The sequence below is a fragment of the Leucoraja erinacea genome, chromosome 22 (genome assembly GCF_028641065.1).
Source record: "Leucoraja erinacea ecotype New England chromosome 22, Leri_hhj_1, whole genome shotgun sequence".
NCBI classification, from domain to species: Eukaryota; Metazoa; Chordata; class Chondrichthyes; order Rajiformes; family Rajidae; genus Leucoraja; species Leucoraja erinaceus.
Genome location: NC_073398.1, coordinates 16,034,014 through 16,051,175, shown reverse-complemented (window position 1 = coordinate 16,051,175; position 17,162 = coordinate 16,034,014).

Below are 17,162 nucleotides of genomic sequence, written 5' to 3'. Positions count from 1 at the left end.
GTCTTTGGAAACCGGAGCACCTGGAAGAACTCTATGCAGTCACGGGGAACATGCAAACTCCCTCCACACAGATAGCACCAGAGAAGCTGTGATTCTGGCGCTGAGAGGCAGCAGTTCCACCAGCTGCGCCACTGTGCTGATCTATCCTTTCTGTTGTTGTCAATTAACTGTAGAAAAAGTGAATTACAAGCTAAAAAAGAGGAACCAAAATTATTCATTGTCAGTCTAGACCAAAGGAAGAAACAACATGGAATTCAACAAAAATAAACTTCCAGAGCAGATTCAGGAGTGCTTCTTTTTTGATGCATCAGTTAGCTCGGCAGTGATTGATTGCCTCAGTTGGAGGGCAGCTGTGGAAGTGTGAACGTGAATGATGTTTGGGAAAGTTAAAGTTTTACTCATGTTAATTTATAACTGAACTGGTTCATATTTTCTTCTTCCATTGCCCGCCAAACTACCTGTCTCATTGTAATTCTAAATAATACTCTGATTGTCAATGCGATTGTTGGAAGCTGTGATGCATACCCAGCCTTTCAACAGACGAAGACCTTTTTTTATATCATTGAGTCATGTGTGGAACGACTGATATCTCACTCAGAAGTAGGACCACTTGTTATTAGCTGTAAATGCCCTTTAGTGCAAACAGAGAAGGATGTTCACGGCACCAACTGGCCCTGTCCTGAGTAAGGAGGTATATTCCATTCACTCTGGGCAAAGAAAGTATTTTTCTTGTCAGTAGCAGGGAATTTCTTTTCCCACTGAAATATTTTTTAAACATTAATGCTATCAGGAAACAGTGTTGAATGATACTAAGCACTGAAACTTTATATGCCTCTATCAGGTTTCCAGTGCCATTTATATGCCAGTCAACAGTTCAACAAAAGCCTCTCTGCTTACTTGCATTTCATATTGAAATCTTTGTGTAATTTGCCTAATCTTCTTTTGTGTTGGTGAACAAAGCTTGCATGGAATCACCTGTAAATGACCTCCTTCGAGCTGAGCTATTACTATGGTACATATATCAGTTGTTCAAGTTCTTCAAGGAGGTAATAACTGGTTCGGCATGCTTCAAGCTGCAGTTTTAAAATCCGTTGCTATGCATTTGCTGATGTTTCTATAAATGAAGTGAAACCAAGCCATCTACCAGAACATTCCTACATGTACTGTTCATTCAGTCTTTTTTTTATCTCTTTTTACTGTTTTAATTTTGGGTCCCTTCACCTTGGCCCTGAACCAGGCCACAGAATTTTGCTAACTCAGCCAAATATTGTGATCTGTTGAACTATCAGCTAGCAGGTGACTTGCTAGTTTTTTTTTTTTCAGTTTCCTTTCTGCGGCTGCTGATTGTTATGATCGATCACCCGAAACACTGTGCTGAAGAAAGGTCCCGACCCGTAACGTCTTTCTGAAGAAGGGCCCCGACTCGTAACGTCTGTCTGAAGGGCCCTGAGATGCAACGTCACCTATCCATGTTCTCCCGAGATGATGCCGGACCCACTGAATTATTCCAGCACTTTGTGTCTTTTTGTGTAAACCAGCCTCATCAATTCCTTGTTTCAACACAGACTTCTGTTACCCAGTCGTTGAACAGTTATGTTAACGTTTGTGTATTCCATTTCAAAACTAATCATAATCTCCCTTACAATAAACTTTAATCTCCCTTACAATAATAGTTTTCCACAAATGGATATCCATTGGTTATTGTGAGGAAGGCACTTTAACAGAAGCATGTGGTTTTTCCTACTTCATTTTATTAAGTTCCTTCCAAGGGTCTTGACCCGAAACATCAACCATTCCTTCTCTCCAGACATGTTGCCTGTCCTGCTGAGTTACTCCAGCATTTTGTGTCTATCTTCGGTTTAAACTAGCATCTGCAGTTCCTTCCTACATAAATCAAATCCTGATTGCTTGCATGATTTCTGTTCTATTTTATATGCTGTGTACCTTTTGGCATTCTGCAAATACAGGCATCATTTAACAGGTAATTAATTGATTTATTTAGCAAAAGTAAACTTATTGGTCTTTTTTTTTCTTGAAAAAGCAGCCAGGTTACATTTATTTCTCTCTTACTTTCGATGACCTGACTGAAGACCAAGTGAAGATCACTTAATTATGTGAGTGCTATTCCTTGTTTGTGCTGTTCAAATCTATATTACTAAAAGTCTGTTCTTGACCGGTTTTGGCCATCTGTGCTGCGATTTCCGAGAGAACGCCGCCACCTACCACCGTCATTTTTGGCCACCTTGCTCAGAGCCCCCCTCCGCCATATGTGTGCTGAGGATTTTTCCCGTCGATTAAAAATGACAGAGATATTAATGTTTTTACAAAATTCCCCATTCTCTCTGCTGCCCCCGCTGGCAGCAGAGGGGAGGGACTATAAAACCAGGAAGTGGTGTGCCACACAGTCTCTTCAAGATGGAGGAAGGCAGAGGGTCACATTTCTCTGAGCTGTGAATAACACTGAACACATGTCTACTCAAATGTAAGTGCCTTAGTGGTTCTAAAATGCTTGCAGAATGTATCTTGGTTCTAAAGCTTGAAAAAAATGTCTATTGGTTCTAAAGCTTGCAAAAAGTGTCTCTATTGGTTCTAAAGCTTGCAAAAAAATGTCTATTGGTTCTAAAGCTTGCAAAAAAAGTGTCTATTGGTTCTAAAGCTTGCAAAAAAGTGTCTATTGGTTCTAAAGCTTGCAAAAAATGTCTATTGGTTCTAAAGCTTGCAAAAAAAGTGTCTATTGGTTCTAATTCTTGCAAAAAAATGTCTATTGGTTCTAAAGCTTGCACAAAATGTCTATTGGTTCTAAAGCGTGCAAAAAAATGTCTATTGGTTCTAAAGCTTGCAAAAAATTGTCCATTGGTTCTAAAGCTTGCAAAAAAAATATCTATTGGTTCTAAAGCTTGCAAAAAATGTCTATTGGTTCTAAAGCTTGCAAAAATGTGTCCCTATTGGTTCTAAAGCTTGCAAAAAATGTCTCTATTGGTTCTAAAGCTTGCAAAAATATGTCTATTGGTTCTAAAGCTTGCAAAAAATGTCTATTGGTTCTAAAGCTTGCAAAATATGTCTATTGGTTCTAAAGCTTGCAAAAATATGTCTATTGGTTCTAAAGCTTGCAAAATATGTCTTGAAGTTGAAAGGCACTACTTACTGCAAATGGTGGCTTGGTTGCTTTGGCTTGAAGTTGAAAGGCACCACTTACTGCAAATAGTGGCATGAAGTTGAAAGGCACTACTTACTGCAAATGGTGGCTTGGGAGCTTTGACTTGAAGTTGAAAGGCACCACTTCCTGCAGATGATGGCTTGGGTGTGGCTTGAAGTTGAAAGGCACTACTTACTGCAAATGGGGGGTGTGGGTGCATTGGCTTGAAGATGAAAGGCACTACTTACTGCAAATGGGGGGCGTGGGCGCATTGGCTTGAAGATGAAAGGCACTACTTGCTGCAAATGGTGGCGGTTGCTTTGGCTTGAAGTTGAAAGGCACTACTTACTGCAAATGGTGGCTTGGGTGTGGCATGGGTGTGGCTTGAAGTTGAAAGACACCACTTACTGCAAATGGTGGCTTGGGAGCTTTGAAGTTGAAAGGCACTACTTACTGCAAATGATGGCTTGGGTGTGGCACGAAGTTGAAAGACACCACTTACTGCAAATGGTGGCATGAAGTTGAAAGGCACTACTTACTGCAAATGGTGGATTGGTTGCTTTGGCTTGAAGCTGAAAGGCACTACTTACTGCAAATGATGGCTTTGGTGTGGTTTGAAGTTGAAAGACACCATTTACTGCAAATGGTGACTTGGATGCAATGGCTTGGTTAAAAGGCATTACTTACTGCAAATGGTGGCTTGAGTGCATTGGTTTGAAGTTGAAAGGCACTACTGTAAATGCACTTACTTCCTGTTTGCACTGTATATTGATTTTAGATAAAACGCTACCACTTATGGCTGTGATTTTTGGCAATCTTAGTCCCCCTCCGCTGAGCAGGTGCAGAGAATTCTTCCCATCAATGAAAAATAAAAGTGTTATTAGATTTTTTAAAAATGTTGAGAATCTCTCTCCTGTCAATCACTCCATGAAAGCCACACCTTTTCCGGTGGGGGGGAGGGGTTATAATACCTGGAAATGTGGGTGTGGCTCAGTCTCTGCAAGATGGAGGAGGGAGAGGTCACGACTCGCTGTCTTTAGTGGCTTTGCACCCTACTTCAAATGGTATGAAACCACTTGAATTTGGTGGCCTTGCACCCTGCTAGAAGTGGTAAGAAACTGCACTTGAATTTGGTGGCCTTATACCCTGCTTGAAATAGAATTTCAAGGATTAGCCGTGAGTCAATTACCAGCCCACCAGCCATGAGTGAGTGAGTTGCCAGCACACAGGCTTGATTGACTGGCACGCCAGCCCAATAATCCATTTGGCGCACAATTTGCATACTAGCCCTCTGGAAACTAGTCCCATCAGCCCACAACACCCATACTAGCGCTCCAGAAAGCCCCCCCCCCCCCCCCCCCCCCCCCCCCCCCCCCAACTAGCCACCAATATTAGAATTGGTGGTGAGTTTGAATATTGCGTTGGATGACCAGCCCTCCTGTGTGATGCTGGGACCCAACGGGTCGCACTTAGTCTAGTATATTACTAAAACTCACATCTTGTTTGTTTGTTTGCATGTTTTGTGTTGTACTTCTATTTGCGCAAAAAACAGTACATGATAGTGCTACAATTTTTGGCCCACCTTACCATAGTCCTGTGGTGTAAATGAAACAAGTTTTGTTCAGATTGATGGTATATTTCAAAAATTATTAACGTTTAAAACTTAAATGAACAAAACAGCGCCCCCACCCGCGCATGTGCTGTTGGGGGAGGGTTCCCGTGCGCATCTTTATTGTCGTCTCAAATGGCACCCAACTGGGGCCTTTCCAGAATTCAGATCGCCATCTTTTTTTCACAACGGAGACACGAGTAAGATTACTTTCATTTTACTGTTGCTCTGGGCCTGTGGGGATCCGCCCGCCTTGGTGCTGAGGCTGGGGCTTTGTCTACAGGCGGCGGCCGGCTACGGGGACGGGGAGAGGTTGCGCCGACGATCCGGGGCCTGGGCGTTGAGGCTGGCTCTGAGGCCGGCGGCTGCTGCTCTGGACCCGTGTGAGAGGAGGGCAGTGGGGGAGGTGAGGAGGGATAGTGGGGAGGGACAGGGGGAGGGAGGGATGGGGAATTATGGAGAGAGGGAGGGAGTGACTGAGGATAGGGGAAAGGAGAGGTGAGGGAGGGGAGGAGGAGAGGGGAAAGAAGAGGGAGGGTGAAGAGGAGGGGGAGGAAGTGCTGGGGATGAGGGGAAATGAGCCGCGCCTGTGCAATTGGGGGCTATGGGTGAGTGGAGGAATATTGCATTGGGGAATGGGTGAGTGGAGGAATATTGCATTGGGGAACGGGTTGTGTTGAGGGACCAGGCCTGTGAGAGGGACTTAGTCTAGTTTTAATTAAAATCACACCAGGCCCTCTGGTGGCTGTTTACTGTGCTGCCCCTGATGTTTCTACGGTGCCTGTCATACACTTAATGGTGTCATGAAAGATACACACTGAGCTTATTGTCCATAACCAGCCAAAATGAAAGCCTCGAGGTTTAGGTTTACTAAGTTGAGGTTTAGCCAGTGCCGTTTACGCTGGGACTAGTGTAGCTGGGACATGTTGGCCAGTGTGGGCAAGTTGGGCCGAGCGGTCTGTTTCCACACTGTATCCTCTATGACTCTATGATTGTAACTGCGAATTTCATGAAGCAGTCGCAGTGCAACTGGAATGATATCACGCCACTTGTTGTATTTTGTCGATTTGGAAGGACATTGTTTTGTTATTGAGAAACTTGGCTGGACAGCTTCAGACCTGACTGCAAGCTGGTCAAACTCTTCCTGATGTTCACATGGTGTGCTACAACTAACAGATTAATGTTTTCTTTTAATTTCCAGTTGATGAGATATTCCCACCCAGGGACCCCCCCCCCCCCCCCCCCCCCCCCCCCCCCCCGACAGTCCTTTCAGGTTAGGCAGAGGTTCACTTGTACCTCCTCCAACCTCATCTGTTGTATCCGTTGTTCAAAATGTGGACTCTTATACATCGGCGAGACCAAACATAGACTGGGCGATTGTTTCACTGAACACCTTCACTCAACCCGCCTGAACCTACCTGATTTCCCGGTTGTTGGACACTTTAATTCTCCTTCTCATTCCCACACTGACCTTTCTGTCCTTTGTCTCTTCCATTGTCAGAGTGAGGCTAAATGCAAATTGGAGGAACAGCATCTCATATTTCGCTTGTATAACTTACAGCCCAGTGGTATGAATATAGATTTACCTAACTTCATGTAACCCATGCATTCCCTCTCTCTCTATCCCTCCCCCACCAAAGTCACATTAGCTTTTCATTTTCAACCTACAAACAGCTAACAATGACCTGTTTCCTTTTCAACAGATAATCCTCCAACATTTTTACCACCTCCAATGGGATCCAACCACTGGCCACATCTTCCCATCTCCTCTCCTTTCGGCTTTCCGCAGAGACCGCTCCCTCCGTAACTCCCTGGTCAATTCGTCCCTTCCCACCCAAACCACCCCTCCCCTGGTACTTTCCCTTGCAACTGCAGGAAATGCTACACTTGTCGCTTTACGTCCCTCCTTGACTCCATCAAAGGACCCAAGCAGTCTTTCCAGCTGACGCAGAGGTTCACCTGCACCTTCTCCAACCTCATCTAATGCATCCGCTGCTCTTGGTGTCAACTGCTCTACATCGGTGCGACCTAGTGTAGGCTTGGCGATCGCTTTGCCCAATGCCTCTGCACAGTTCGCATTAACCAACCTGATCTCCCGGTGTCTCAGCACTTCAACTCCCCCTCCCATTCCGAATCCAACCTTTCTGTCCTGTCCTGGGCCAGAGTGAGTCCCACCGCAAATTGGAGGAGCAGCACCTCATATTTCGTTTGAGTACAGGATCACAATCTTCTCTGTATAAACTTGAAACTGGATCCTGTAAAGTGCCAAAATCAGGTGTTATTTTTACCTTTCTCTAGTCTAATGTATCTTTAGTACAGATGAGCTGACATTACAGGCAGCAGCGTGTAAAAAATGTAAACATGGAAAATATAACAAAAATATAAATGAAAATATATTGGGAAAATTTTTTTGACCCAATACATCGACCATTCTTTTCCACCCAGATGTTGCTCGACCCGCTGAGTTTCTCCAGCAGATTGTTCGTTGCTGTGCAAAAATGTAATCCTTAGTTTTCCGCCAATGTAAAAGCAATGAATGAATGCTGAATGTATGCATGAGGCCTTGGTTAAAATAGTATGTTATATTAACTGTGAAATTTATAAACCAATGAAGAGGCTTACCAGATGAATGCATGAGTGAGGTAAGTTGGACTGTTCCTTCATCGGGAGTGTCGGTGTTTGATGGACAGAGCAGTTATGGATTTATGACAGAGAGCAGACTAAAGGTGTGTTGCTGAATTAATGCTGTCATGAATTTATACTATGTTTTTTCTTGAGGACAGCTACCATTTGTTCATCAGCACAATGAAGATCCAAGTTTCATAGTTTCTGTTTCTGCGTGTACCTGGTGGCTCACCAGAAAACAACAGCAAGATAATTGCACGCAAAACAGTGGCTGGAGCACCTACACCTGAGGGAGGTAAAGAGAGAGGCACGGATACCCGGACATCTGGAAGATAGAACGCTGAAGGTGAGATTTTTCTTCAACAATGCCCTTGGAATTAGTTCAGCACTCAACCTGTCAGAATATTGAAACTAATGATTTAAATCTTTAATGCAAACATGGCCACAACCAGCACCAGCCACAGATTCCACTAGACACATACAATGCAAATGAATTGCAGCAAACGGCAGAATCCCAGCTAGTAGAGGTCGATCAGAAACTAGTTTGGTGTAGCGAAAATCAGGGAGGGTGGTTCCTCCTGCTGGTGTTTGAGAAGGCATCAGTAGAAGTATGCGGCTTCAAACTTTATACCATGATATGCTTGCTTTACATACTGTGGCAAGCATTGGGAAATGCCATAGTACTAGAAGTCTTCAATAGGATACCTGGCATGAATTAACCCATCCATTTGAATGCTCTTGGAATATAATTTCAGCAGCAAACCACCAGCAATGCCCATGTATTGTTGAATCTTCTATCAGATCTCATGGCTAGGAAATCAGCCACATCACCATGGAGTAACATTAATTCCAAAGCAATCCCAATTATCCAGCACTAAGATACACAGTGGGTAGCAGACAAACTTGGCCTTGCCTCTGCAATGAGGCTGACATTGGAACCTCAACAAATGGGAGGTTATGGGAACAGGATTTTCACTGGTGCCTCACCAAAGCTGGTAACCTGATATTTTTGTGCACAATGCTCTGGACTTTGTTAAAGGATCGACCATTCGTAAAATGCCACAATTAAAAATATTCAAAAGATTATCTAGATTTTATACTTCAAATAATTTAAGATTTTGTCATTTTAATTAGGGTATATACAAGGTTCTTGTAACATCATAGCAAATCAATCTTTCTTTTATAGTCAAATTTATTTTTGAGGTCTCCGCATCATTAAATAGAATAATGGGTTGTTTCAGCCAGTTGTGTCTAAAGCCTTAATATATCAGTCACGTTTTAAAGTTCTACAATGTGAAAAGGGCATTTTGTTTGTTGGGCTGAGATTTGGCAATCCTCCATTCAATAAACAGAAAATGAGAGTGCAGCAACTGGAGTGTTAAGAAGCTAAAGATTTTCAATGGTTGTAAAGAAATTGTCAAAAATATACTGGAGAAAACTTGACACAATGGACAGTGAATGAAAGACAATGAAATGTGAATCATTCACATTTCTGAATAGGATTTGGCAGCCAGAAGCACTAACATAGAGACTGGGCTTGCAGCATAAGCATAAGCATTCAAAAGGTCTCAAGATGAAAGCTGTGAAATGGAGGGAAACTAAAATAATCTATAAATGACAGCACTCGTTTCCCAATTATATGTACAGTGTACTAAAATAGTCTCTTGATGGTATCTTTTAAAGAAACTTAAATATTTCTCACCTTTTACCTGGTACATTTTGAGCAGAATCTGCAAATTAATCAAAGCTCGGAACTCAAAATATCATCCCACCCGGTAACTATTGTTCCCAATTTAGTTTTTATTAACAATGCTCCTACCACCTCGTCCAATCTGTGTTCCACCAAAAGTGCAGGGGGCAATTAATTTTATTTAAAGCATACTGCATGGATACGGGCCCTTCACCTACAGAGTACATACCGACCATAGATCACCCGTTCACACTGTTTCTATGTTATCCCACTTTCGGATCCACTCCCAACATCTGGGCAATTCAGAGACCAATTACTCTACAAAATCTGAGCAGCCAGAGGAAATTCACGTGGTCAATCAATCAATCAATCAGTTTTATTCATCACGTATAAGGGCAGTGAAATGAATTTGCCAGCAGCGGTACAATCAAAAAAAGAACACACAATTCACAATAAAAATTAAACACAAACATCCACCACGGCATTCTTCACTGTGGTGGAAGGCACAAAGTACAGTCAATCCTCCTCCATTGTTCTCCCATGGTCGAGGCCATGAACCCTCCGTAGTCGCCGCTACTGTCGGCCCCATGTACAGGCCCTCTCGTCAGGATGGTTGAAACACCGACGCCGGGACAATCGAGCACACTCCGCGGCTTGGAGGCCCCGAATCGGCACTTTCCTACCGGAGGCCGCGGCTTCAGGCTGAGGATGAAGGCTGCAGGCCGGCGGTCGGAGCTCTTCTCTGGCTATCCCCGGCGAGGGAACCCAGGCAACGATGAAATGTCCACACTGCGCCAGCTGCTGAAACTCTGGGAAAGGCCGCTCCAATCCATGGTGTTAGGCCGCGAGGGGGGCGACATGGAAAATGTTGCCTCTCCATGGGGGAGGTGACCGAAAGCGGTTCCTCCCTTACCCCCCCCCCCCCCCCCCCCCCCCCCCCCACGGTCACATGTAAACTTCACACAGAGAGCGCTCAAGGTCTGAATTAAACCAGAGTCTCTGTGCTGCAAGGCAGCATCTCTACCAGCTGTGACATTGTACTGTCCAAGAATTGCAAATCTCAATATAGAAATTCATTATTCTTATCCTTATAACTTTTTAAAATTCAAAGCCAAAATGGAAGCATTAGAATGTCTGTTTATCCAAAATCTTTATTTCAGCTTATTTCAGCAATTTTTCCAAAAATTGGAATTAAAAAATTGTACATAATCATTTCCAGAAAGCCGAATTGTAGAAATAGGATCTGCTATGCAATTCTTCCAATAGTGTTTTCTTCAGCAAATGAAACATTTTATTGCACTTTAGAAACCAAATAACGATTTTAAATGTATTGATTTTGTTTATTTACAACTATTTGTATGAAACTAAGTAATGCGCTACTCAATAATAAAACTTTGGAATCACAATTAATGATTCTTAAGGTTATAACCCACGCTGATTGGATTATTCAAGGGTAGGGAATGCTTAATTAAATGTGAATGTTGTCTCATACGGGAATTCAGTTTAAGGCTCTAATGATAATTCCTTGGCCACTGAGGAACTTTCAGGTAGGAGAAAACAAAAATGTGTTCAACAGTGCCACCTAATGATAGCGTACTTGCTTTTCAATTGAGCTGATGCTGGCCCAGCTATGTGGAAAATCAAAAATGTTAACACCTATGTTGTTACATTCCACACCTACTCGTTTGTCAATTGATTTCCTTGGGATATTTCTTTATGCATTGGTCATGGGCAATTAATGACAGAATGGTGTTCGAAAGACATGCAAGCTATAGTAGTGTAACTCTAAAAAATCTTATTCAACCACACTGCAGGATGACCCCAGGTTATCTCCTGGTCCTGAGATCCTTTTGTAACCAGAGCAAGTGGGAAATGCAGCCACAAACCGACTTCCCACACAGCAGACGATGTCTGCAGCCTCCCAAACGTTTGACGGTATGAACGGGCTACACATAAGCTAGGAGTTAATGCGATGGGGAAGATCTCCAGTCTGTCAGGTATCTAATGCTCCCATACATTTTAAGAAAAATATTTTTCCAGAGTGGGCCATTTGTAAGTCGTGGGTTAACCTTGGAAAGAAGCCACATGGTATACTGCAGTTTGGGTTCCTCCACACCCCCCCCCCCCCCCCCCCCCCCCCCCCCCCCCCCCCCCCCCCCCCCCCCCCCCCCCCCCCCATTCAAAGAAATTGCATTTGAATTTTATTGATGTTTATCCGAGAATCCAGAACAAAGCAAGTGCACCATTAAATGAAAAGCAATAAACTACTGATGGTGGAATTCTGAAAAGAAAATAGACAATAGTGGGGACACTCAGCAGGTCACGTACATCTGTAGACGGAGCAACAAAGTTCATGTTGCAAGGTCAGTAACCCTTCATCAGAACACCAGGTCCAGCAGTAAATAGCAGCTAGGTATCTGCTTAATTTAGCACTGATAATTCGCAGGAAGATGATTCTAGCATTTATTATCCATCCTTGCAAATTAACTACTAGGAATTTGACCCAGTGACAGAGAAGGTTCACCAGACTGATTCCTGGGATGGCAGGACTTTCATATGAAGAAAGACTGGATAGACTCGGCTTGTACAAGCTAGAATTTAGAAGATCTTATAGAAACTTACAAAATTCTTAAGGGGTTGGACAGTCTAGATGCAGGAAGATTGTTCCTGTTGTTGGGGAAGTCCAGAACTAGGGGTCACAGTTTAAGGATAAGAGATGAGAAAATCATTTTTTACACAGAGAATGGTGAATCTGTGGAATTCTCTGCCATAGAAGGTAGTTTAGGCCAGTTCATTTGCTCTATTTAAGAGGGGGTTAGATGTGGCCCTTGTGGCTAAAGGGATCAGGGGGTATGGAGAGAAGGCAGGGATGGGATACTGAGTTGGATGATCAGCCATGATCATATTGAATGGCGGTGCAGGCTCCAAGGGCCGAATGGCCTACTCCTGCACCTATTTTCTATGTTTCTCTATTAATGGTGACGTTACATGGCATGACATGACAGATGTTGTCATGGTTGTGGTGCTACTGTCTTTGTGTCTACTGTCTATGTCTTTCTATGTTTAAGATGTTGTGAGTTTGGGATATATTGTGCAAGAATCTGCAGATGTGTACCATGTCTCTAACATGACACTGCTAGTGGAGGGAGTGAATGTTGAGGATGGCTGTCTGGGTTCCATTGAAGCAAGCTGTGTTGGTTGGATACCATGGAGCTATTAGTGTTGCTGGAACCACTCATCTAGGCAAGAGAGAATTGTCGTCAAATTGCCTTCTCCTTTGCATCTTTAAATTGTGAACTTTCAACAGATATTACCCGAACTGCTTGGTATTTCCAATTTGTCTGTTACAGTTTTATAACCACTGCTGCCTTATGTATTTCATAGATCCCACACGCTGTTTCCCATCTCTCTCCCACTGGCATCATAAACATGTTGGCCTCTCCCTCTCACAGCCCGTTTTTACTCTTCCCCTTGTTGCCAACAAATTGTTTTCTCGATATTTCAGTTCAATGAGGGCCATTGATGTGAAACATGCCCCTGTTTCTGCCCTGGGGAGATTCTGGCATTTTCAGTTTATTCTTCAAATTTCCAGCATCAACAGCTTTATATGTTAGTCACTGATCTGCTCTTGGCACTAAAGCATTGACATGTTAGTCAAGAGTGTTTAATAGTCGCATGCACCAGGACCACAACAATGAAATTCTTACTGTTGCAGCTTTTCAGACACATTAAACGCAACGGCACAATATAATAAATTGTCGTGCAAGCCAACGTGCAAGCCAACGTCTGTAGTGCAACCTTCGTAGTGCAAAGTCCCCAGTAGCTCGATGCAGAGGTGGGGTCGTGCGTAATGATGACCTTGTGGTGATAACAATGACACACTTGGTAATTGTAATGTCATTGAATGTTAAGAAGAGCTTTGTGTCTTCTCTTGTAAGAGAAGGTTGTTATTTGGCATTAAAAAGCTTGCAGTAGGTCACGTAGCATCTTCGGAAAACATTTAACATCTCGGGTTTAAAACCCTTTATTTAAAACTGGGAATTAAATTTCAGTTGCAGAGAACATGGAACATTACAGCACAGGAACAGGCCTTTCAGCCTTCAATGTTTGCACCAAACATGATGCCTATTTAAACTAATTCCATCTGCCTGCAAGTGATCTATATCCTTCCGTTCCCTGCCTATCCATGTGCCTATATAAAAGCCTCTTAAAGCCTCCACCATCACACCTGGCAGTATGCTCCAGGCCCCCACCATTCTATGTGTAAAAAAAAAACGTTCCCAACATATTTCCTTTAAATGTTACTCCTCTCATCTTAAAGGTGCATCTGCTAGTCCTTGACATTTTCACCCTAGAAAAAAAGGTCCGGACTGACTGCTATCAATGCCTCCCATAATTGTATATACTTCTATTAGGTCTCCCTTCAACCCCTGACGTTCCCTAGATAATCCAACATCTCCTTAATATCCTCAATCCAGGCAGCATTCTGATAAACATCTTCTGCACCCTCTCCAAAGCCTCCACATCCTTCCTGCAATGGGGCGATTAGGTGATGAGACATGTAGAGCAAAGGGAATATCTGATTGCGAAAGACCTAGCCCTGTGGTAAATCATGGAGTTTTCCACTTTCCCTGGTGATGCATCTGTTGATCAACCTCATTGTACAAGTGGAGCTGCAGGTGGCCTCACTATGGAGCATCTACAACGCTGATGACATTGTGGATAGCAGGTTTAGCCAGTTAGTGGAGTGGAACATCGGTTGTTGACCACCAGGAAGAGTAATAGGCCTCAGCAGATAACAGAGGAGACCCTGTGGATACAGTTCACTATGATGGTCTCTCAAAAGAAAGCAGCAACAGTTGACTTTGCAGTGTCATAGTTGGCTTTATTCCCCCCTCCCCCCCTATTCCATCCGTCTGAAGAATAGTCCTGACTGGAAACGCCGTCCGTCCATTCCCTCCACAGATGCTGACCGACCCGCCGAGTCCCTCCAGCACCTTGTATTTTGCTCAAGATTCCAGCATCTAGAGTCTCATGTGTCTTCATTTTATTGAAGGGGTGCAGCTTAACCAGTCGTCCAAGTTTTATTTGGTTAATTGTGGGTGGAGTTGATCCTACCACCCACCATGTCATGGCTTGCTTGAGCACTGAACAACCCACACAAGTATGGATATATTTTATTTGAACCAGCAGTGAGAAGAGGCAGCTCATTACCTACTGCCTAATCTAATTGTACATATTTAACTGCCACCCTCACTATTGACACGCTGAGTAAGACACTCGCCCAAGAAATTTATCAGTCTTAAATATTTGCTAAAACATGAAACAGCGCAAATCTACACAGAAGGAACTACAGATGTGGGTTTACAAAAAAAGATACAAAGTGATGGAGTAACCCAGGATTAAGCCACACTGGGCACAGCAGCGAGAGACAGCATACACTTGTTACTGGGAGATCCTGTCTGACTAATTGGGGGGTTTTCAAGGTAACTAAATATGTGAATGAGAGAAGTGCAATTGATTTGGTTTTCGATCTCAGTAAATTTCGACCTTGGCAATGTCCCACGTTGACAGTTGCTCTAAAAGATTAGAGCCCATAGGAGTTGTGGCAAGTAGGCAAATAGGCTTGGTCATTGGAAACAGGGCATCCATCAGTGATGGGTTTCTTGAGTGGAAGCTCTGGACCAAAGATGTGCCAAGGGATTAGTGCTGGGACCCTTTATTTGCATTAAGCAGCCTACATTTTGTCTAGTTCTTGTTTGCAGGCACAGACTTCTTCACTTTCAAAGCAGTTGTGAATGGAACTGAGCCGTATGCAATCATTGTGTAATGTCTTCTTCTGGCCTTATGATGGATAGAAGCATCTTGATGGAGCAGCTGAAGATGGCTGGCCTGAGAAACAAATCTGCCACATTCATGCATGGTAACCAGGGGCTGAGTATTATGATTATAAACAGGCATTTCTCCATTACAATACCTTAAAATGGCAGCACGGTGGCACAGTGGTAGAGTTGCTGCCTTACAGCATCAGATACCCGAGTTAATTCCTGACTATGGGTACTGTCTGTACGGAGTTTATACATCTTTCCCCATGACCGCGTGGGTTTTCTCCAGGTGCCCCAGTTTCCTCCTAGATTCCAAAGACGTACAGATTTGTAGGTTAATTGGTTTCGGTAAAATTGTCCATAGTGTGTTGATAATGCTAGTGTACGGGGATCGCTGGTCGGCATGGACTTGGTGGGCCGAAGGGCCTGTTACTGTGCTGCATCTCTAAACTGAACTGACCTCTGTGTGTAACTTTCCTACGGTGAATTACCAAAATCTTGCCAGTATCTTCGAATGGAAAGATTGAATGAAGACAGACATCTCACTACCAATGACATTGAAATAGATGGAAAGTATTTTCTGATATAAATGAATCAAGGGTAGTTTCCAATACAAGGCAACATAAAATCAAATCCAATGCTTCTAATATTTAAAATTTGGTTATTTTGCAAATCATCCTATGTTGGGAAATTGAATGTGCTAATAACCTTTGTTAATTGTCTGTTTAAATTAGTAATAAATTAGAATGTACTGTGGTTCGAAGGTACACAAAAATGCTGGAGAAACTCAGCGGGTGCAGCAGCATCTATGGAGTGAAGGAAATGGGCAACGTTTCGGGCTGAAACCCTTCTTCAGACTGTGGTTCGTTACAAGTAAAATTGCTATAACAAAAATTGCTTTATGTGAGTAGCAGTCCGATTGTGCAATAACAAAACATGGTATTTTGTTACATGAATACTAGAAATTTTTAATCGGCTTATAACCATGATCATAAATGCACATTAACTGTAGCAGAAGTTGCCATTGGAATATACATACTGACAGATTGGATGACGGTTTGCATAGCCGGTTCTTTGTTATTCTCTCATCTGTCATGCCTCATCAAAGATTAGGCCATGTTAACCCATCCCTTATTTTATTATTCTGGCAGTTCTAGTCATCCCATTACAGGACAGATTTGGAGGCTTTGATGAGGGTGCAGAGCAGGTTTACTAGCATGCTGCCTGAATTAGAGGGTTTCAGTTACAGGGAGAGGTTGGACATTTCTTTCTCTGGAACATCGGAGGTTGTGGAGGGACTTGATAGAATTAAATAAAATTATGAGAGGAATAGACAGTCAGAACCATTTCCCACGGTGGCAATGTCCAACACTAGAGGGCAAAAGTTTAATGGAGATGTGCATGGCAAGTTTTTCTTTTCAGAGTTTAAGAGGCTTTTAGATAGGCACATGGGAGTGCAAAGTATAGAGGGATATTGTGCAGGCATGTGAGATTGATTTCGTTGCATTTCGTTGTCTCTGTACTGTACGAATGCATTTCGTTGTCTCTGTACTGTACACTGACAATGACAATTAAAATTGAAATTGAATCTGAATTTAATGGAAGGGTTCCCAACATGAGGTAAATTTACCCCCGGGGGTAAATGTCGCCAACCCAGGGGGTAAATTTGTTGATTCTGGACTTGTACATATTTTTTCTCATTGACTGACTGTGTTTGATTCTGGTATACGTTCATCAATAAGTGAAATAACATTGTTTTTGTGCTATTATCTTGCTATCTCCAAGTTTGCGGATGACACTAAAGCTGGGGGCAGTGTGTTAGCTGTGAGGAGGATGCTAGGAGACTGCAAGGTGACTTGGATAGGCTGGGTGAGTGGGCAAATGTTTGGCAGATGCAGTATAATGTGGATAAATGTGAGGTTATCCATTTTGGTGGCAAAAACGGGGAAAGCAGACTATTATCTAAATGGTGGCCGATTGGGAAAAGGGGGAGATGCAGCGAGACCTGGATGTCATGGTACACCAGTCATTGAAGGTAGGCATGCAGGTGCAGCAGGCAGTAAAGAAAGCAAATGGTATGTTAGCTTTCATTGCAAAACGATTTAAGTATAGGAGCAGGGAGGTTCTACTGCAGTTGTACAGGGTCTTGGTGAGACCACACCTGGAGTATTGCGTACAGTTTTGGTCTCCAAATCTGAGGAAGGACATTAATGCCATAGAGGGAGTGCAGAGAAGGTTCACCAGACTGATTCCTGGGATGTCAGGACTGTCTTATGA